Raw genomic sequence first — 22,575 nt, forward strand, 5'->3', positions numbered from 1 at the left:
TTTACCGTGACCCCTCAAAATAATGACTTCCTCCCTCCTTCCCTCATCCCCCTGTCTTGCTCCGTCTAATTTTCTCTTTCACACAGTCACTCTCTCCCTCTTTTTCACTCTTTGTATGGCGTTGCCAGTAGGAACAACGGCATCCCACATCAAGGCAGCAGTCCAGCTACATCCAACAGTAAGAAAGAGGGAGGGAGGGAGGGAGGGAGGGAGGGAAAGTGACTGCTATTTAAGGGCTGTAGTTGAGGAATGGGGGTTTGAACAGAAGGCTCCTCTCTCAGTTTAAAAGGCATTTTCTCCTCCTCTCTCTTTCTTTCCCACTCTCTCTCTCTTTAGCTCTGACTCGGTGCTCGGACTCAGTGACAAGAGCAGTGGGCTGAGCTGTCAGGGCAGAAGAAACAGAGAGAATATAGATTTTTTTGGAATAGAAGTGTCATCTGGTTAGAACACAAGGAGAGAGGTGGCGGAAGTGCCTTCAAGGTGGACATCCTTTCATCCCCTTTACTGAATGTGTTGGGTTCCAATGAGGCAATTCGTGTGAGCTGCCAAACTCTGTGGTGGAGTAGCTCTAAACTGTCTGGTCTGCTAAAGGTAATAATGAGAGATTCATTTATTTATCTGCATGAAACTGATCTTGGATCTTTGAATGAGTTGTTGCTGTTATTTGGATAGTTAGTGAAAATTATTACTGTGTCCATATTTTGAAATTGCAAATGAGATCTTTTCTGTCTTCTTGACAGTCAGTTGTGATTATTGATGACGTGCTCAAACCATGTGAGACTTACATTTAATGTGTAATTGTTCCTGGAGATTAGATATTACATTTTTGTAGACTTTTTTTGGTTATTAAGGTCAAACCCTTCATATCATACTCAATTAAATTGTCTAATTCATTTTGACGTCTTTAAAGGTAATTGAATAACATCAAAAAGTACAAGTGTGTGGTGTGAAATGTAAATGTTGAATTTATTTGCATATCCTACTCCCCCGAGACACTCTCAGAGAGGGGGCAATGGCCAGGGATTAGCAGTGGTGTAAAGTACTTAAGTAAAAATAAGTACTACTTAAGTAGTTTTTTGGGGTATCTGTACTTGACTTTACTATTTATATTTTTGACTACTTTTACTTTTACAACATTCCTAAAGAAAATGATGTACTTTTTACTCCATAAATTTTCCATGGCACCCGAAAGTACTCGTTACATTTTAAATGCTTAGCAGGACAGGAAAATGGTCTAATTCACACACTTATCAAGAGAACATCCCTGGTCATCCCTACTGCCTCTAATCTGGCAGACTCACTAAACACATGCTTTGTTTGTAAACGATGTCTGAGTGTTGGAACGTGCCCCTGGCTATCCATACATTTTAATAACAAGAAAATGGTGCTGTCTGGTTTGCTCTTAAGGATCTGACCGTTTTTTTCAATTTTCACCTAAAATAACATACCCAAATCTAACTGCCTGTAGCTCAGGACCTGAAGCAAGGATATGCATATTCTTGATACCATTTAAAAGAAACACTTTGAAGATTGTGGGAATGCGAAATTAATGTAGGAGTATATAACACATTAGATCTGGCAAAAGATAATACAAAGAAAAAAAAGATTTTTTTTTACCATCATCTTTGAAATGCAAGAGAAAGGCCATAATGTATTGTTCCAGCCCAGGTGCAATTTTGATTTTGGCCACTAGATGGCAGCAGTGTACTTGCAAAGTTTTAGGCTGATCCAATGAACCATTGCATATCTGTTCAAAATGTTGTGTCAAGACTGCCCAAATGTGCCTAGTTAGTTTATTAATAAGGAATTTGAAATTATTTATATTTTGATACTTAAGTATATTGCAGCAATTACATTTACTTTTGGTACTTAAGTATATTTAAAACCAAATACTTTTTGACTTTTACTCAAGTAGTATTTTACTGGGTGACTTTACTTTTACTTGAGTCATATTCTATTAAGGTATCTTTACTTTTACTCAAGTATGACAATTGAGTACTTACTCCACCACTGGTGATTAGCCATTATTAACGGCGACCCTGCAGCAATTAGGGTTACAGTGGGGGAAAAAAGTATTTGATCCCCTGCTGATTTTGTACGTTTGCCCACTTACAAAGAAATGATCAGTCTATAATTTTAATGGTAGGTTTATATGAACAGTGAGAGACAGAATAACAACAAAAAAATCCAGAAAAACGCATGTAAAAAATGTTATAAATTGATTTGCATTTTAATGAGGGAAATAAGTATTTGACCCCTCTGCAAAACATGACTTAGTACTTGCTGGCAAAACCCTTGTTGGCAATCACAGAGGTCAGACGTTTCTTGTAGTTGGCCACCAAGTTTGCACACATCTCAGGAGGGATTTTGTCCCACTCCTCTTTGCAGATCTTCTCCAAGTCATTAAGGTTTCGAGGCTGACGTTTGGCAACTCGAACCTTCAGCTCCCTCCACAGATTTTCTATGGGACTAAGGTCTGGAGACTGGCAAGGCCACTCCAGGACCTTAATGTGCTTCTTCTTGAGCCACTCCTTTGTTGCCTTGGCCGTGTGTTTTGGGTCATTGTCATGCTGGAATACCCATCCACGACCCATTTTCAATGCCCTGGTTGAGGGAAGGAGGTTCTCACCCAAGATTTGACAGTACATGGCCCCGTCAAATGATGCGGTGAAGTTGTCCTGTCCCCTTAGCAGAAAAACACCCCCAAAGCATAATGTTTCCACCTGCAGGTTTGACGGTGGAGATGGTGTTCTTAGGGTCATAGGCAGCATTCCTCCTCCAAACACGGCGAGTTGAGTTGATGCCAAAGAGCTCCATTTTGGTCTCATCTGACCACAACATTTTCACCAGTTGTCCTCTGAATCATTCAGATGTTCATTGGCAAACTTCAGACGGGCATGTGTATGTATTCTTGAGCAGGGGGACCTTGCAGGCGCTGCAGGATTTCAGTCCTTCACGGCGTAGTGTGTTACCAATTGTTTTCTTGGTGACTATGGTCCCAGCTGCCTTGAGATCATTGACAAGATCCTCCCGTGTAGTTCTGGGCTGATTCCTCACCGTTCTCATGCTCATTGCAACTCCACGAGGTGAGATCTTGCATGGAGCCCCAGGCAGAGGGATATTGACAGTTCTTTTGTGTTTCTTCCATTTGCGAATAATCGCACCAAATGTTGTCACCTTCTCACCAAGCTGCTTGGCGTTGGTCTTGTAGCCCATTCCAGCCTTGTGTAGGTCTACAATCTTGTCCCTGACATCCTTGGAGAGCTCTTTGGTCTTGGCCATGGTGGAGAGTTTGGAATCTGATTGATTGATTGCTTCTGTGGACAGGTGTCTTTTATACAGGTAACAACCTGAGATAAGGAACACTCCCTTTAAGAGTGTGCTCCTAATCTCAGCTCGTTACCTGTATAAAAGACACCTGGGAGCCAGAAATCTTTCTGATTGAGAGGGGGTCAAATAATTATTTCCCTCATTAAAATGCAAATCAATTTATAACATTTTTGATATGCGTTTTTCTCGATATTTTTGTTGTTATTCTGTCACTCACTGTTCAAATAAACCTACCATTAAAATTATAGACTGATCATTTCTTTGTCAGTGGGCAAACGTACAAAATCAGCAGGGGATCAAATACTTTTTTCCCCCACTGTAGGTGCCTTGCACAAAGGCAGATCGACAGATTTTTCACCTAGTTGCTTCTGGGATTCAAACTACCAACCGTTAGGTCACTGGCCCAATGCTCCAATTGCTAGGCTATCTGCACGTTGTGTATGAAATACGAATAAGTTGATGTGGAATAATGAGTTTATCATACAACATTTATTAATTCATTCTATGAAGTCAATGTACTTTGGCAATAAATGGGCAAGAAGCAGGATGAACTCAGTAAGTATACAGTCCTGTGATAATGCTTCTCCAAAAACTGCAGCTTCATTGTTCTCTCTCTGCCAGATTCTGTTCTTTATTTAGCGAAAGACGGCTCTCATTGCTCGCTAAAGGGCACCGATTATGGTTTATAGGGAATGATATTAACATTCTTTATGCATGCTGCAACTTCTGGGTTTACCAGTTTTAACCAATGCTAGGTCTGTGTGATAGAGATGGAGGATTGGAAGACAGACAGAGTGAGGAGAGCATTAGCTGTGTTGACTGACTGATGAATGATAGAACATGTGGAGGGGTTATGCACACCTTTGATCACCTGGGGACTCATTTAGCAACCGTGCATACATTTCTCACTAAATTCTGGCGTACGTGGAGATTCTAAGGTTTGAGTGTGCAACATATTAATGGGATTGATCAAACTGTCGCACACAACATTTAGTATACACATGTTTTCATTGATAAATCAGAGCCCTACTATATTTGTGTGCTCGTGAACAGGCATTTACAATCCCGCCTGGAAAACGCCCTCCATTCACCTTTTATGGTAACAAAAACGTCCTCATTTGCTGTATTATTTGGAGATGTTGGAACAGGGCCATGACAGTTTTTAAACGAAAGCGATCACATTTCTATAGAGGTGTGGGCAGAATGTTTTCATCTTTTGCAGTGACTTTTTCAACAGAAAATGCATGAACCCGCCTGTAGAGAGTCCCAAACACTGCCCGCTCACTCTGCAAGATTGATTGTCTACTTGAACTATTTAAAAGTAGACGAAAGGCTACAGCAGTCCACACCTCAATGCAAATGATGAATTGTTGTTCAATATTTTGTTTATCAATTCATGATTGTGATTTTTTATCTCCTGCTGCAGCAACTGCCCCCCCCCCCACCCAGAATCTGGATCCCTCCAAATCAGCTGGGCTAGACAATCTGGACGCTCTCTTCCTAAAATTATCCGTCGCCATTGTCACAACCCCTATTACTATTCTGTTTAACCTCTCTTTCATATCGTCTGAGATTCCTAAAGATTGGAAAGCGGCCACGGTCATCCCCCTCTTCAAAGGGGGAGACACTCTAGACCCAAACTGTTACAGACCTATATCCATCCTGACCTGCCTTTCTAAAGTCTTCGAAAGTCAAGTGAACAAACAGATCACCGACCATCTCGAATCCCACCATACCTTCTCCGCTATGCAATCCGGTTTCCGAGCTGGTCACGGGTGCACCTCAGCCATGCTCAAGGTCCTAAATGATATCATAACCACCATCGATAAAAAACAATACTGTGCAGCCGTCTTCATAGATCTGGCCAATGCTTTTGACTCTGTCAATCACCGTATTCTTATCGGCGGACTCAACAGCCTTGGTTTCTCTAAAGACCTGGTTCACCAACTATTCTCAGATAGAGTTCAGTGTGTCAAATCGGAGGGCCTGTTGTCCGAACGTCTGGCAGTCTCTATGGGGGTGCCACAGGGTGGAATTCTCGGGCCGACTCTTTTCTCTGTATATATCAATGATGTCGCTCTTGATTCTTTGATCCACCTCTACGCAGACGACACCATTCTTTGGACACTGTGTTAACAAACCTCCAAATGAGCTTCAATGCCATACAACACTCCTTCCGTGGCCTCCAACTGCTCTTAAACGCTAGTAAAACTAAATGCATGCTCTTTAACCGATTACTGCCCGCACCCGCCCGCCCACCCGACTAGCATCACGACTCTGGACGATTCTGACTTAGAATATGTGGACAACTATAAATACCTAGGTGTCTGGCTAGACTGTAAACTCTCCTTCCAGACTCATATTAAGCATCTCCAATCCAAAATTAAATCTAGAATCGGCTTCCTACTTCGCAACAAAGCCTTCTTCACTCATGCTGCCAAACATTCCCTCATAAAACTGACTATCCTGCCGATCCTTGACTTTGGCGATGTCATTTCTAAAATAGCCTCCAACACTCTACTCAGCAAATTGGACGCAGTCTATCACAGTGCCATCCGTTTTGTCACCAAAGCCCCATATACAACCCACCATTGCGACCTGTATGCTCTCGTTGGCTGGTCCTCGCTACATATTCGTCACCAAACCCACTGGCTCCAGGGCATCTACAAGTCTTTGCTAGGTAAAGCTCCACCTTATCTCAGCTCACTGGTCACCATAGCAGCAGGAATATTTCACTGGTCATCCCCAAAGCCAACACCTCCTTTGGCCGCCTTTCTTTCCAGTTCTCTGCTGCCAATGACTGGAACGAATTGCAAAAATCACTGATGCTGGAGACATATCTCCCTCACTAACTTCAAGTATCGGTTGTCAGAGCAGCTTACCGATCGCTGCAGCTGTACACAGCTCATCTGTAAATAGCCCATCCAACCAACTACCTACCTCATCCCCATATTTGTTTTTTGTTTTTTCTGCTCTTTTGCACACCAGTATTTCTACTTACACATCCACATCTGCACATCTATCACTCCAGTGTTAATTGCTAAATTGTAATTACTTTGCCACTATGGCCTATTTATTGCCTTACCTCCTTACGTCATTTGCACACACTGTATACAGATGTTCTATTGTGTTATTGACTGTATGTTTGTTTTTCCCATGTGTAACTATGTGTTGTTGTTTTTGTCGCACTGCTTTGCTGTATCTTGGCAAGGTCGCAGTTGTAAATGAGAACTTGTTCTCAACTGGCCTACATGGTTAAATAATGGTGAAATAATAATTACAAAAATAAGATCTGAGATTAAATCGGGTATGATGTCGCGCTCCGATCGCACAGCAATTCTGTAGCCTACCCATACTGTCACATGTTTTAAATAGGCTACCAGTCTGTTTACTTTCGAGCATGCTTGTCTATTGAATGAGCAATGGATAAATGGTAGCCTAATAGTTGTTGAGTAGCGCGAATAAACCAGTAATGTCAGAAAAGGAGAGACATATCCTGCTATAGGCCTGAATAATAAAAGTTAAAGAAACATATTAGGCTACATGCTGCTATGGGATCTCCTTACCAACAGCAAATGCATCGGTTTTATCATTAGGCCTATGTTTTAATGTTTTTCTTAGCCTACTATTATCATAATTCCCATGCATCAAAAACCTAAATTTAATACAATCTTTGCTGTCTGGTGAATAATTGTCCATCCGTGGGCGATGCAATGATGGTCTAATTTTATATTCGTTTTCCTTTAAGGAGAATACGCAGCATGAGCAGCAGCCTTTGATGCACTCTTTTCCAGTGTGAGTTGTGAGATAAAAACAGGCACCCCGCTTGTCCATTTATTTCCAAATCCATTTGCTCCGCTTAATTGAAATCCCTCCATGCTGTGTGAATGGTTGATTTTCATAAAATACAGCTCCTCTCAGGTTTACACTCTGTGGTCCTGATGGATACATTAAGGCTGTGTGAACATAGTAACTGTTCTCAGCAGTGTTCTAAATAATCTTACTAATCACTCCACTAGTTATTAACATAAAACTTTAAATAATAGCCCAGGTGTTTATTTACTAAATCAGTGAACACAACAGCCGCTTATTAGAGAGAGGCTTCTATTTGAGGCAGGCGTCTATTTTCTTGGTTTAACGAACACAGCTTTTGCTCATTTGCATAGTTAATTGTTTAATTCCAGCATTCACTTCCAGCATTTTAATCAATTTCTTCATTTCCTGCACTAATTTGTCATCATTTACACACTTTGTCACATTTATTTTGTCTTAGTATGCTTCTATTTAAAAATAATGATAATCCTTGACAGAATAATAATTATTTTTGACTGTGCATTTTCGGCAGTTCTTACTTTAGCCATTAGAGCAATCATACTTTTTCTGGGGGTCTGTATTTCCGAAGTTGACTGTTTTTGTGCTTTCCAGTTAGCTAGCAGTTCTCAGCTGTTAGCAGTCAATAGCTAGCGCGTTCTTGATAAAAACGGATGATTGAGATCTTTTTTGTTGTTGTCAATACTGAATTATTTAATGTAACAAATCAAACATTAAACCTCGTAAACAACGCATGGTAATTCATGGTAATCTAATAAATTATTCCTTTAGACTCTGCATTTATTTGAAACAAGCATTTATTTGCTTAAATGTGTGCCGTTGCCTGACTATTAAAGGGGACAGACTGCGTTTAATTTAAGTGTTTAATTTAAGTTTTACAGTAGTCAAATAAAATCGCTGTTTAGTACATTTCAAAATCCTTCCTGTCAACCTATAACGGAGAGAATGGGGAAATTCCTCTGTTGGGCGGGATGGGTGATGGGGATGGACAGACCTCTGCAAGGGAGACAGCTGGTTTAGTGACCTGCCCCTTGCCTCAGGGTCCGTCCTGCCTTTGGAGAAGGTATTACCCTCTCAGTTTGAACTCCACTCAGTACAGAAGAGAGAATAGGTACAGTATAACTTGACACCTCAAATATGCAGTTTTTGTCTCTGGTTACCATTACTGATCAGCTAGCAGTGTAAATCTGTTACATGACCTAAACATTTTTTGTGAGCGGTCCTTTAGATTTTTTTTACATATGCAATCATGTCTAGCCTACTGTATGTGCTCTATCAAACTATTGTACAACATGTAGTTTCAGGCGAACACAATTCAGGTGAAAATAGGTATTTTGAATTAATCTGATCCTTCTCTACTGTTTATCTGCCGTAGATTTACCAGAGAACGAAACCAGAACCTTTGATTCACCAGTGACGTGCGGTGAGGTCGGTGGCTGGATTGCACTAGCTATTATCAAAGTCAGATTTACACACAAATAAACCTTGATGAAACCCAAGTTCACCATAGAACAGAAAACTCCAACAACCAGAATGACACACACAATAATATTATGTGAAATATTCTTACACACACACATAATAAATAACGTTCTAACGAAATGTCCATATCAACAATAGAAATGACTGAAAAATGCAATTCAAAACGTCAAAAAGGTGTCTCATTAAAATGAAACTATAGCTTGATAAATGAAATGCATCAAAGGGATGTTGTCTATTCTCATGTTCATTCAACAGTAGCCTAACCCGCAAATTGCAAAGGAAAATGTATTTAGGTAAATGAAGTCCATTCGTCTGTCCTTCAGGGTGAACCTCTTGCTGACAGCAATGTAGAAGTCACAGCAGAACCATGTCCGTTATTTTATTCTGCATGGACACAGCAGGCCCACGGTCGTGTGGAAGACGCATTCCCAAGGCCTCCTTTGGTTTCATTTTCACAAAAAGTCAAACACACACGAACAGTAGCTGGTAGCACAGTTCTCCCATGCAAAATACAGGCAGCTCCAACTACTAGGGCATTCAGCCAGTCGGAGAGCAGAATCCTCCCGCACGAGTACACCCTCATGCAGTCACACACTTAGAGAATTGTTGTTGTTAGTCGCAGCCATCTTGTGGAAGCCAAGGCTTGGGCCCGCATTGACTGGCGGGAGAAGCCCCATTACCGTTACGTAAATAAAACCAAAGTAAATGTCCAAGACGTGCAAAAGTCCTGGTAAAAAAGTTCTAATTGGTAAAGACGTTTCAGATAAGTGGACAGTCCAGTACTCACTGTTCGCCTGCCCGACAGCTAGCAGATTATTATGGCCGCCCTTGTCATCGGCGTGCCATGAAGGCGTCGCTCTCTGAACAAATATGGTGTCCTATAGGATATACTACACCCCTAATGAAATAGTGAAGTCTTGTTACCTTCAATGATCTCTGAGGAATAGATACGAATGTGATTTGACTCATTGAAACAACGTTTAGGGTGAGATTTTCACAGTTTCCTTTCTTTGCAAATTGAACGAGTGGAAATACAAAATCGATCGTGCATGCTATATGGACCTTTTTAGGATATGAAAAAGGATTTTGTCTAACAAAACAACACTTCATGTAATCTCTGGGACCCTTTGAATGATAAATCAGAGCAAGATTTCAGAATGTAAGTACACATTTCACCTTCAGAGGTGAATTTATCAAACCTATCGCGGTAAAAAAAACTATTTTGTTGTTAGAAGCTCTCCTCAAACAATAGCATGTCATTTCTTCTCAGTAATAGCTACGGTAAATTGGTAGTGCAGTTATATTAACAAGAATTTAAGCTTTCAGCCACTTTAAGACACTTATATGTACCGACATTTGTTGTTACTCTTAAATCTGCGATCTTGACATAACGCGCTGAATGATTTACAACTGTCCCGCTGACGGGACGCCGATCATTAAGAAAACAGCTTTAGAAGCTTCTGATAGGCTAATTGACATAATTTGAGTCAATTGGAGATGTACCTGTGGATGTATTTCAAGGCCTACCTTCAAACTCAGTGCCTCTTTGCTTGACAGCATGGGAAAATCAAAAGAAATCAGCCAAGACCTCAGAAAAACAATTGTATTAAGACCATGGGACCATGCAGCCGTCATACCGCTCAGGAAGGAGACGCGTTCTGTCTCCTAGAGATGAACGTACTTTGGTGCGAAAAGTGAAAATCAATCCCAGAACAACAGCAAAGGACCTTGTGAAGATGCTGGAGGAAACAGGTACAAAAGTATCTATATTCACAGTAAAACGAGTCCTATATCGACATAACCTGAAAGGCCGCTCAATAAGGAAGAAACCACTGCTCCAAAACAGCCATAAAAAAGCCAGACTACGGTTAACAACTGCACATGGGGACAAAGATCATACTTTTTGGAGAATTGTCCTCTGGTCTGATGAAACAAAAATAGAACTGTTTGGCCATAATGACCATCGTTATGTTTGGAGGGAAAAGGGGGAGGCTTGCAAGCCGAAGAACACCATCCCAACCGTGAAGCACGGGGGTGGGAGCATCATGTTGTGGGGGTGCTTTGCTGCAGGAGGGACAGGTGCACTTCACAAAATAGATGGCATCATGAGGGAGAAAAATGTTGTGGATATATTGAAGCAACATCTCAAGACATCAGTCAGGAAGTTAAAGCTTGGTCGCAAATTGGTCTTCCAAATGGACAATGACCCCAAGCATACTTCCAAAGTTGTGGCAAAATGGCTTAAGGACAACAAAGTCCAGGTATTGGAGTGGCCATCACAAAGCCCTGACCTCAATCCTATAGAAAATTTGTGGGCAGAACTGAAAAAGTGTGTGCAAGCAAGGAGGCATACAAACATGACTCAGTTACAACAGCTCTGTCAGAAGGAATGGGCCAAAATTCACCCAACTTATTGTTGGAAGCTTGTGGAAGGCTACCCAAAATGTTTGACCCAAGTTAAACAATTTAAAGTCAATGCTACCAAATACTAATTGAGTGTATGTAAACTTCTGACCCACTGGGAATGTGATGAAAGAAATAAAAGCTGAAATAAATCATTCTCTCTACTATTATTCTGACATTTCACATTTTTTAAATAAAGTGGTGATCCTGTCTGACCTAAGACAGGGAATTTTTACAAGGATTAAGTGTCAGGAATTGTGAAAAACTGAGTTTAAACGTATTTGGCTATGGTGTATGTAAACTTCCGCCTTCAACTGTATATACACATTTTTTATCAGCTTTGTTTACTTCGACTATCACAGTGTAAGCGCTGCCTACCCACTTACCCTGACTGCGTGTTACTGTGATCAACATCCTAGTGAATAATGTAATGACATCACTGTATGGAAAAACACAAAACATGACTGCACTACTCATATGAACTGATATACCGAGGAGGGATTCATTGATTTTATTTGATAATCTAAAAATACCCATGCAGCCATGTGTGGGGCAGGAGTTATTGCCTACATATGCAGAATCTGTGTCAGGGAGCGCATACAGACTTTGATATCAGGGCTTTGCACTATAAATCTGCTGGGGCATCTAGACGGGGTTGTGGAACGAGTTGCGTGTGGGACTCATGGTGCAGATGGTTCCATACGGCCAGTGACAATGTCCAGCTTTTTTATTCACTGTTCTCACTTTCTTGGGGATCTGCCAATGAGGCAGTAGTAAATCTGCTGCCGAGCAAAAAAAGACACGTTACTAAAGCAAAACGCATGAGGCAATGTGCATCCTCTTTATTGTCAACTGCAGTTGAGCTTCTATATTATTTTGTCACTTCTTTGTGGGATTATTTTGTGGATATTTGGAAATTGAAACAATTCAGAGGTGAAGGTTTTCAATTGCATTGGGCAGGCATTGTGAACATAATGTGACCTCTCATATCATGTAGGAAATATATGACCCTGCAATGCATGCCATATCTCAAACTCACCTTAGGGCGAGGTAGAGTTAAGTTTACTGCTACTTATTGACATCGCAATTATTTTTTACAACAGAAAACTAGGCAAACATTTTTAGTAGTACCCATGTTCATCCTGTTGCAGGAGGGCATAAGGTCTCATAAAAATGTGGTGTTTGTGTACTAACACGTTTGAGGTAAGACCCAGGTGTAGACAATGTCGAAGTAATGAAAGTTTTTTTAAGTCGAACACAGGGCAGGCAAACGCACAGGACGGCAGGCAGGCTCAGGGTCAGGGCAGGCAGAGGTCGGTAATCCAGAGTAGTGGGGCAACAGTACAGGATGGTAGACAGGCTCAGGGTCAGGGCAGGCAGATGTCGGTAATCCAGAGTGGTGGAGCAAAGATACTGGACAGTTCGCAGGCTCAGGGTCAGGGCAGGCAGAAAGGTAAAAACCGGGAAAACCAGGGAACAGGCACTATAATCAAGACAGGAGCAAGGGGAAAAACTCTGGTAGGTCTGAATGAACAAAACGAACTGGTAACAGACAAACAGAGAACACAGGTATAAATACACAGGGGATAATGGGGAAGATGGGTGACACCTGGAGGGGGGTGGAGACAATCACAAAGACAGGTGAAACAGTTCAGGGTGTGACATGTACAGTATGTGTGTATGTATTATGGTTCACATGAGGGAGAGCGACGTGTGTGTGTGTGTGTGTGTGTGTGTGTGTGTGTGTGTGTGTGTGTGTGTGTGTGTGTGTGTGTGTGTGTGTGTGTGTGTGTGTGAACCAACAAGCCACCTCAGGACCTCAGGTACTGCACTCCCTTTACTCTTACCCAGTAAGTGGAAAGGCTCTCCAACTGCTTGGACAATTAGTCCTGTGGCTTCCAATTAATGGAAAACTAAAAAATCCCAAAGAAAAACAGAAATGAGCAAACAAGCAGATGCACAGGATCAACCTCCGTATCTGGCACAAACCGGAAAGTCCTGACACGCTATTTACGCCTCTCGAGAACGTTTTCCATAAGATATACACCCTGCCACGTTCCCATGGATATATGATGTTATGAATTTCAGTGCTAGTACTGAAGACACTATAGACACCAGATCATACTGGCTTGATTTTCTTTAGATTTTCTTTGTTTCTTTGTGCGATATACAGTAAATTGGCTGTGTCTGTGTGTAGGGGGTAGTGATGAGTGACAACAGACTCTCTCAGCTTCCAATGAATCAATTAATAGAGTTAGAGATACAAAATACTAACCTAGGTTACAGTCTCTACTGGGTAATGTGTGTTTCTAGAGTGATTGTGCCACTGACAGGAATAAAAAGGGAAGGGTCATGATATCTATCTCCGGTGACGGCATATTTGAAGTGTTGGCCAACTGTTATTCTGGACAAGCTGAAAGACAAATGTTTACAGTCTGAGACAAAGAAAGTCAAAAGCAAATGAATAACAAATATTTTCTTACTGTGGGGAATTTGATTATTGCTTGGGGTTATTGCCTTCCTGGAAGATGCACTTGCGGCCAAGTGTCTTCCTCCTGGAAGAGGCAGCCAGGTTTTTAGCTAAAGTGGCTTGATACTTGGTCAAGTTAATGATGTCGTTGACCTTAACAAGAGCCCCAGGAACAGTGTAAGCAAAATAGCCCCATAACATCAAAGATCCACCACCATACTTTACAGTAGGTAAATCAAAATCAAATCAAATGTTATGTCACATGCGCCGAATACAACAGGGTTAGACCTTACAGTGAAATGCTTACTTGAAAGCCCCTAACCAACAATGCAGTTTAAAAAAAGTAAAAACCTTAAAAAGAAATAAGAATAAGAAATAAAAGTAACAAATAATGATAGAGCAGCAGTAAAACAACAATAGCGAGGCTATTTACAGGGGGAACCGCTACAGAGTCAATTGAGGTAGATAGATACATGTAGATAGAGTTATTAAAGTGACTATGCAAAGATAATAATAGACAGTAGCAGCAGTGTAAAAGAAAGGGGGGGGGCAATGCAAATAGTCTGGGTAGCCATTTGATTAGATGTTCAGGAGTCATATGCCTTGGGGGTAGAAGCTGTTTAGAAGCCTCTTGGACCTAGACTTGGCGCTCCAGTACCACTTGCCATGTGGTAGCAGAGAGAACAGTCAATGACCAGGGTGGCTGGAGTCTTTGACAATTTTTAGGGCCTTTCTCTGACACCGACTGGTATAGAGGTCCTGGATGGCAGGAAGCTTGGACCCAGTGACGTACTGGGCCGTATGCACTACCCTCTGTAGTGCCTTGCAGTCGGAGGCCAAGCAGTTTCCATACCAGGCAGTGATGCAAACTGTCAGGATGCTCTCAATGGTGCAGCCGTAAGAACCGTTTTGAAGATCTGAGGACCCATGCCAAATCTTTTCAGTCTTCTGAGGGGACATAGGTTTTGTCGTGCCCTATTCACAACTGTCTTGCTGTGCTTGGACCATGTTGGTGATGTGGACACCAAGGAACTTGAAGCTCTCATTCTGCTCCACTACAGCCCTGTCAAAGTTAATGGGGGCCTGTTCGCCCCTCCTTTTCCTGTAGTCCACCATCAGCTCCTTTATCTTACTCACATTGAGGGAGAGGTTGTTGTCCTGGCACTACACTGCCAGGTCTCTGACCTCCTCCCTATAGGCTGTCTCATCGTTGTCGGTGATCAGGCCTACCACTGTTGTGTTGTCAGAAACTTAATGATGGTGTTGGAGTTGTGCTTGGCCATGGAGTCATGGGTGAACAGGGAGTACAGGAGGGGACTAAGCACGCACCCCTGAGGGGCCCCAGTGTTGAGGATCAGCGAGGCAGATGTGTTGTTGCCTACCCTTACCACCTGGGTGCGGCCCGTTGGGAAGTCCAGGATCCAGTTGCAGAGGGAGGTGTTTAGTCCCAGGGTCCTTAGCTTAGTGATGAGCTTTGTGGGCACTATGGTATTGAATGCTGAGCTATAGTCAATGAACAGCATTCTCACATAGGTGTTCCTTTTGTCCAGGTGGGAAAAGATAGTGTGGAGTGCGATTGAGATTGCGTCATCTGTGGATCTGTTGGGGCAGTATGCGAATTGGAGGGTTTCCGGGATGATTGTGTTGATGTGAGCCATGACCAGCCTTTCAAAGCATTTCATGGCTACCGATGTGAGTGCTACAGGTTACCTTCGCTTTCTTGGGCCCAGGGCCTATGGTGGTCCGCTTGAAACATGTAGGCATTACAGTCTGTCAGGAAGAGGTCTAAAATGTCAGTGAAGACACTTGCCAGTTGGTCCATGCATGCTCTGAGTACACATCCTGGTAATCCGTCTGGCCCCTCGGCTTTGTGAATGTTGACCTGTTTAAAGGTCTTCCTCACATGGGCTATGGAGAGCATGATCATAGTCGTCTTGAACAGCTAGTGCTTTCATGCATGCTTCAGTGTTGCTTGCCTCGCAGCAACACTGAAGCATGTGTTGCTTGTCTGGTAAGCTCGCATCACTGGGTAGCTCACGGCTGGTTTTCCCTTTTGTAGTCCGTAATAGTTGTAGTCCGCAAGCCCTGCCACATCTGACGAGCATCAGAGCCAGTGTAGTATGATTCAATCTTAACCCTGTATCGACGCAGTTGCCTGTTTGATGGTTCGTCTGAGGGCATTGCGGGATTTCTTATCAACGTCCGAATTAGTGTCCCGCTCCTTGAAAGCGGCAGCTTTAGCCTTTCGCTCGGTGCTGATGTTGCCTGTAATTCATGGCTTCTGGTTGGGATATGTATGTATGGTCACTGTGCCGACGTCATAGTCAATGTACTTATTGATGAAGCCTGTGACTGAGGTAATATACTCCTCAATGCCATGGATGAAAGCTTGAGCATATTCCAGTATGTGCTAGCAAAACAGTCCTAGCAAAACAGCGTAGCATGCGCGCTATCAGATCACTTCCGTATTGACCAAGTCACTGGTAATTATTCAGTTATTGCTTGTAGGCAGGAAGCAGGGGGATAGAGTTATGGTCAGATTTGCCAAATGGAGGGTGAGGGAGAGCTTTGTATGAGTGTCTGTGAGTGGAGCAAAGGTGGTCTAGAGTTTTTTTCCTCTGGTTGCACATGTGACATATTGGTAGAAATTAGGTAAAACAGATTTAAGATTCCCTGAATTATAGTCCCCGGCCATTAGGAGCGCTGCTTCTGGATGAGCATTTTCTTGTTTGCTTATGGGCTTATACAGCTTGTTGAGTGCAGTTATTGACAAATAGACACACCCCCGCCCCTCGTCTTACCAGACGTAGCTGCTCTGTCCTGCCGATGCACGGAAAACCCAGCCAGCTCCATATTATCCGTGTCGTCGTTCAGCCACGACTCGGTGAAACATAAGATATTACAGTTTTTAATGTCCCGTTGGTAGGATAGTCAATCTTAGATCATCCAGTTTATTTAATGATTGCACTTCGGCCAATAGTACTGATGGTAGTGGTGGTTTCTCACAAGGCACTCCGACCTCCGCCCCAGTTTTCTCCGTCTTTTCTTCATGCGAATGACAGGGATTTGGGCCTGGTCTCGAGAAAGCAGTATGTCCTTCGCGTCAGACTCATTAAATAAACATTCTAACGTATTGACTCAGGGATTAGTTAAATTAGTTATTTCTGTAATTCATTTAATACATTTTCTAAAAACTTGTTTTCATTTTGTCATTATGGGTGAGAAGAAATAATCTATTTAATCCATTTTGAATTCAAGTTTAACAACAAAATGTAGAATAAGTCAAGGGGCATGAATACTTTCTGAAGGTACTGTATGTATTTATTGTATATTATTCGTGTAAGGCGATGTCCTCCAGTACTGATTCTTGTTCAGCTGTAAACGAGAGGAGACATGTATTTGACACATGGGGTTTGGCGCCAAAACCTTTTGTTGTGGGTCTTCTGTTAATGTAACTCTTTATGTTCTGCAGATTTTGTTGTGATACAGAATCAGTAGACCATTTATTTTGGTATTGCCCTCAGGTAGCCTGTTTCTGGTCTCAGGTTCAGGATGGCTGAAAATGTATAGCATTGATCTAAAATTGGCCCTAGAGAGACCAGGTCAGTCAATTACTAATATACTAGTACTCTTAGTAAAAGTATTTATCTTCAACTCACAATCTGTGGATTCTATTCGATTAGATAGATTGAAAGGGTACGTTAAACATCACAGCATAGTTGAAAGATATATGATGCGTAGAATTCTGAAGAGGGTGGCCAGCAGAGATAGGTGGGATGGGCTGAGGGAAGCTGAGGGTTGGCATGTGGAATTGGAGACAAGTGGGAGTGGAGTTGCTGTGATGGTCAAAGATAAAAGTAAAAAATAAAGTCAAACTAAAACATAATAAAAAGTAAGATTGAATGACACTGAGGGGCAGTGTTTTTACAGCTAATGCCGGTTTGCCTGAGGCTGATGCCATACAGGTGTTTGTACACATGCATATACACACACACTCATTCAAATACACACATACACAGACACACACACATGTAATAGTGCCAGACATGCACTCAAACATATACAGTTGGCATTGCTGTTATGATTTTAGTTGTCCTTGATGTCCTTTGTTTTTTTGGTTTTTTTGCTTTGTTGTTTGCTGTTTTCTTTTGTCTTTTACTTTTTTCTCTTTAGTTCATTTTCTTGGTTGTTGGTGCATTGGTGGGTTATTGGGGCTGGGGAATGGAATGAATTAGATGTTTTAAATCAAATTTTCTTTGGGGGGGGGACTGGGGAAAGGGTCTCGGATGGTTGAGGGACAGCTATTGGGGAACTGTGTGGGGATCTTGGAGGGTTCGGGTCCCTGTTTTTTTGGCCTGGTGGGAGATCTGTCAACGTGCCCTTGAGCAGGGCATTGACCCTGGATGCTTCTGTGTGTCGCTCTGAATGGGAGTCTGTTGGATGACTGGTGTGGTGTAGTTGTTGAGCGGCTTCACTGCAAGTATATTGTATGTTTTGGATATTCAATTAAATAATTAGAAAAAAATTATAATATCTATATTTTTTTTAAGACAAAAATAATAGAAAAACAAATGTGAAGGCATATCTAAAGAAATGCAAATGTTTTCCTTGTTTATCCTCCACAATTAAAGAGGGGTCTGTTTTGCTTCCTGGTCGGACGTTAGATAGTTAAACAGTGGGTGCGTTTGAGAGCATAGTTTTTTGAGTGTAGTGGGTAAGCTAAAGTATTCACTTAGTGTACAAAACATTAGGAACACCTTCCTAATATTGAGTTGCACCACCTTTTGCCCTCAGAACAGCCTCAATTTGTTGAGGCGTGGACTCTACATGGTGTCAAAAGCACCATGCTTCCCTCAGTTCTCACAAGTTGGCTGGATGGCCTTTGGGTGGTGGACCATTCTTGATACACACAGGAAACTGTTGAGGGTGAAAAACCCAGATGCGCTGCAGTTCTTGACACACTCAAACTGGTGCACCTGACACCTACTACCATACCCCGTTCAAAGGCACTTTCATCTTTTGTCTTGTCCACTGACCCTCTGAATGGTGCACATGCACAATCCATGGCTCAATTGCCTCAAGGCTTAAAAATGCTTCTTTAACCTGCCTCCTCCCCTTCATCTACACTGATTGAAGTGGATTTAACAGGTGACATCGATTGGGGATCATAGCATTCACCTGGATTCACCTGGTCAGTCTATGTCATGGAAAGAGCAGGCGTTCCTAATGTTTTATACATTCAGTGTGCGTTTATCCCATGTCCTATTTATGCTTAAAACATGTGAGCATCGTTATTGAAGTGGTTGCAAATGGTAATATGTACAGTTGAAGACGGAAGTTTACATACACCTTAGCCAAATACATTTAAACTCAGTTTATCACAATTCCTGGCATTTAATCCTAGTAAAAATTCCCTGTCTTAAGTCAGTTAGGATGACCAGTTTATTTTAAGAATGTGAAATGTCAGAATAATAGTAGAGAGAATGATTTATTTCAGCTTTTATTTCTTTCATCACATTCCCAGTGGGTCAGAAGTTTACATACACTCAATTAGTATTTGGTAGCATTGCCTTTAAATTGTTTAACTTGAGTCCAACGTTTCGGGTAGCCTTCCACAACCTCCCCACAATAATTTAGGTGAATTTTAGCCCATTCCTACTTTTGCCCACACATTTTCTATAGGATTGAGGTCAGGGCTTTTTGATGGCCACTCCAATACCTTGACTTTGTTGTCCTTAAGCCATTTTGCCACAACTTTGGAAGGTTGCTTGGGGTCATTGTCCATTTGGAAGACCCATTTGCAACCAAGCTTTAACTTCCTGACTGATGTCTTGAGATGTTGCTTCAATATATACACATAATTTTACTCCCTCATGATGCCATCTATTTTGTGTAGTGTACCAGTCCCTCCATCAGCAAAGCACCCCCACAACATGATGCTCCCACCCCCGTGCTTCCCGGTTGGGATGGTGTTCTTAGGCTTGCAAGCCTCCCCATTTCTCCTCCAAACGTAACGATGGTCATTATGGCCAAACAGTTCTATTTTTGTTTCATCAGACCAGAGGACATTTCTCCAAGAAGTATGATCTTTGTCCCCATGTGCAGTTGCAAATCGTAGTCTGGCCTTTTTATGGTGGTTTTGGAGCAGTGGCTTCTTCCTTGCTGAGCGGCCTTTCAGGTTATGTCGATATTGGACTCGTTTTACTGTGGTCCTTTGCTGTTGTTCTGGGATTGATTTGCACTTTTCACACCAAAGTACTTTCATCTCTAGGAGACAGAACGCGTCTCCTTCCTGAGCGGTATGACGGCTGTGTTGTCCCATAGTGTTTATATGGAAATTGGCATTTGGAAATTGCTCCCAAGGATGAACCAGACTTGTGGAGGTCTACAATTTTTTTCTGAAATCTTGGCTGATTTCTTTTGATTTTCCCATGTCGAGCAAAGAGGCACCGAGTTTGAAGGTAGGCCTTGAAATACATCCACAGGTACACCTCCAATTGAATGAAATTATGTCAATTAGCCTATCAGAAGCTTCTAAAGTCATGACATCATTTTCTGGAATTTTCCAAGCTGTTTAAAAGCACAGTCAACTTAGTGTATGTAAACGTCTGACCCACTGGAATTGTGATACAGTGAGTTAATCTGAAATAATCTGTCTGTAAACAATTGTTGGAAAAATTACTTGTGTCATGCACAAAGTAGATGTCTTAACCCACTTGCCAAAACTATAGTTTGAAGTTAACAATACATTTGTGGAGTTGTTGTAAAATGAGTTTTCTTGACTCCAACCTAAGTGTATGTAAACTTCTGACTTCAAATATGTGTTTATGACCTGAACATGTGTGTATTGTAATTATTCCCTCTTCAATGTTAATTGATCATTGTGTTATGTATTCTTCTCATTGGTCAGAGGCATGATGGGTAGAGTATTTAAACCTTGCTTTCCCAATGTTTGGGAGACAGAGATAGGGTAAGGTTGGTATGTTGCCGCTTTAAAAGGGATTACCGAAGCCCGGTGTTTTTTTTTAGTGTTCTAGTTGATTAAGTTAAATTTGTTCTTATGTTCATCACGCTGTTTGTCTTTATTATATATATATTGTACAGTCACCAGCTATTATCTCCAGCCTCACTCTGGACAAGAAAATCAGCTCTGCATTATTGCGTCTTCACTGACCAATCCACTGCTAGGGCGGTCCCCCTTACAGGCACTAATGAAAACATAGCACTGATTCGCCCATCGATTGATGTTTCAGCTTTGTCTCAATGAAGAGTTTGGCATTCGACTAGACACGTGCAACATGAAAGTGCCATTGTAAGCCTAGGTCGAGCAGGCTTGAGTAAGCGGCAGGTGCACAATCAATATATCCACCTTGGTTACATGGATGTATCCTGAGCTGGAATGTAAAGCTAACTGAAGCTAGCTAATTTCAGAAAATCATGGGTCCATCTAGCTATATTCGTATACCCCTCTGGACCTGCAGAGAAAGTTCCTCTTACACTTAAAGGCTGCCCCAGTCTGGACATTTGGCTCATCCATCAATGCCTTAGTCTTGGGCTAGACAAAACAGATGTCCCGAATCTTGCGCCAAGATTCCTCGTCCCCGGTTTCCATGTGGGAAAGTTCCCTGACCATGCCAGGACGGGGGAAGTGTAATAAAGCTAAAGTAATTCTGGATTATAGTTGAAAGAAAAACACAGCTTTTTTCTTTTTTTCTAAACAAAGTCCCATTGTGAAACGGGATGTCCTTGATCAACCCCATTCTGAACTGAATTATGTGTCCTTTATCGCGGCTAGGTGTCCCATGTCCAAATGATAAAACTCTAATATTATAGTTTGTTCAAGTTTTTTTAGTGGCTGTGAATATCAGTAACATTTCTGACCAACTCTTGAGGTTAACGTCAAGCCTTCCACTGAGATTCTTTCCTAGAAGGTAGAAATGGAATCCATTACATTTTTATATCTGCAATCACTTTCAACCCTAAAACACACATGCGCACACATACCGACATACACACACACATGACATACACTCACACACGACATACACACACCCACACACACACACTGACGCACGCACGCACGCACACACACAAATACCTTGAATATTTACTGTTTTGAACATCCTCCCATAATCTCCTAGAGATTAGGACCAAGGACAGGGAAAACCTCTCCACTGCTCTCGATTTCATACACAAACACAGCAGAACCCCACTCTACTGATACTACTAATGAATCAAATCCTATAATATGAAACCAATGGTTTAATTTTGATGAGACATGCTGTCAGAAACCAAATAGAAATATATTTTTGGTTGATTCAAAAACAGTTACTACTTATTTTATCCTATGACTCTTCTCCATAAAGTCTATTGGAGCAAGCCTATTTCTCCCTAACCCTTTACGACCCAAACCCTGACTCACCTTTATTTAGCCTCCCACCAGATCTGAGACAGAGAAAATGAAACCCAAGCTGGATTTTATACCTGTGCTTTAAAAGGAAATGGGAGGCAGACTGAGGAAGTCAATGGGAGGGACAGGATGAGGGAAAGTGAAAGAGAGATGTTAGATGTTGCGGATCCTCCAGTCCTTTGGGAGTTGCAGAAGGCACGATGGTAAAATTGAGGTCATCCCTCATGAACGAGGGAGGAAAAGAAGGAGAGAAATGTCCCCCAGGGACTAAATGAGTACCTGATGAAAAGCAAGCATCTAATGGGGACTTCCCCATTTCATTATTACTACCCTTTCCACTATTATTACCCTCACCAGGGAAGAGGTCATCCAACACAGGCCCCTAACCCTTTCTAGAAAAGCAACCAAGATAGGTAACACTCCAGCTGTCAGTTGCTAAGCCCTGGGATTTCTGGGTATTTAGGACATACAAACTAGGAAACTATGTATATATGGGCCACTCATCATCCACCAAGGCTATACATCACAAGTCTTAGATGAAAGAATATCCCTGTCTCCAGGGAATAATAGGGGTCATTGTAATCACAAGCCCATAATAGATAACCTGAATGTTGGAGTTGGGAACTGACCAACACAGACTCCATATTGA

At 41.9% G+C, this 22,575-nt stretch overlaps 1 protein-coding gene across 3 annotated transcripts in view; it reads left to right on the forward strand.

The window, feature by feature from the left end:
• Positions 1–265: 265 nt before the first annotated feature.
• The window catches only part of LOC106563019 (tenascin-like), an 83,991-nt gene continuing 61,681 nt past the window's right edge, over positions 266–22,575 (forward strand). Inside the window, exon 1 of one of the 3 annotated variants that reach the window (XM_045689921.1) lies at positions 266–591. The gene's annotated coding sequence lies outside the window, so the exon portion shown is untranslated. The remainder of the gene's footprint in view (positions 592–22,575) is intronic. The other 2 variants (XM_014128210.2, XM_014128211.2) reach the window with 2 other exon arrangements.

This window comes from Salmo salar, chromosome ssa11 (genome assembly GCF_905237065.1).
Source record: "Salmo salar chromosome ssa11, Ssal_v3.1, whole genome shotgun sequence".
Taxonomy (NCBI): domain Eukaryota; kingdom Metazoa; phylum Chordata; class Actinopteri; order Salmoniformes; family Salmonidae; genus Salmo; species Salmo salar.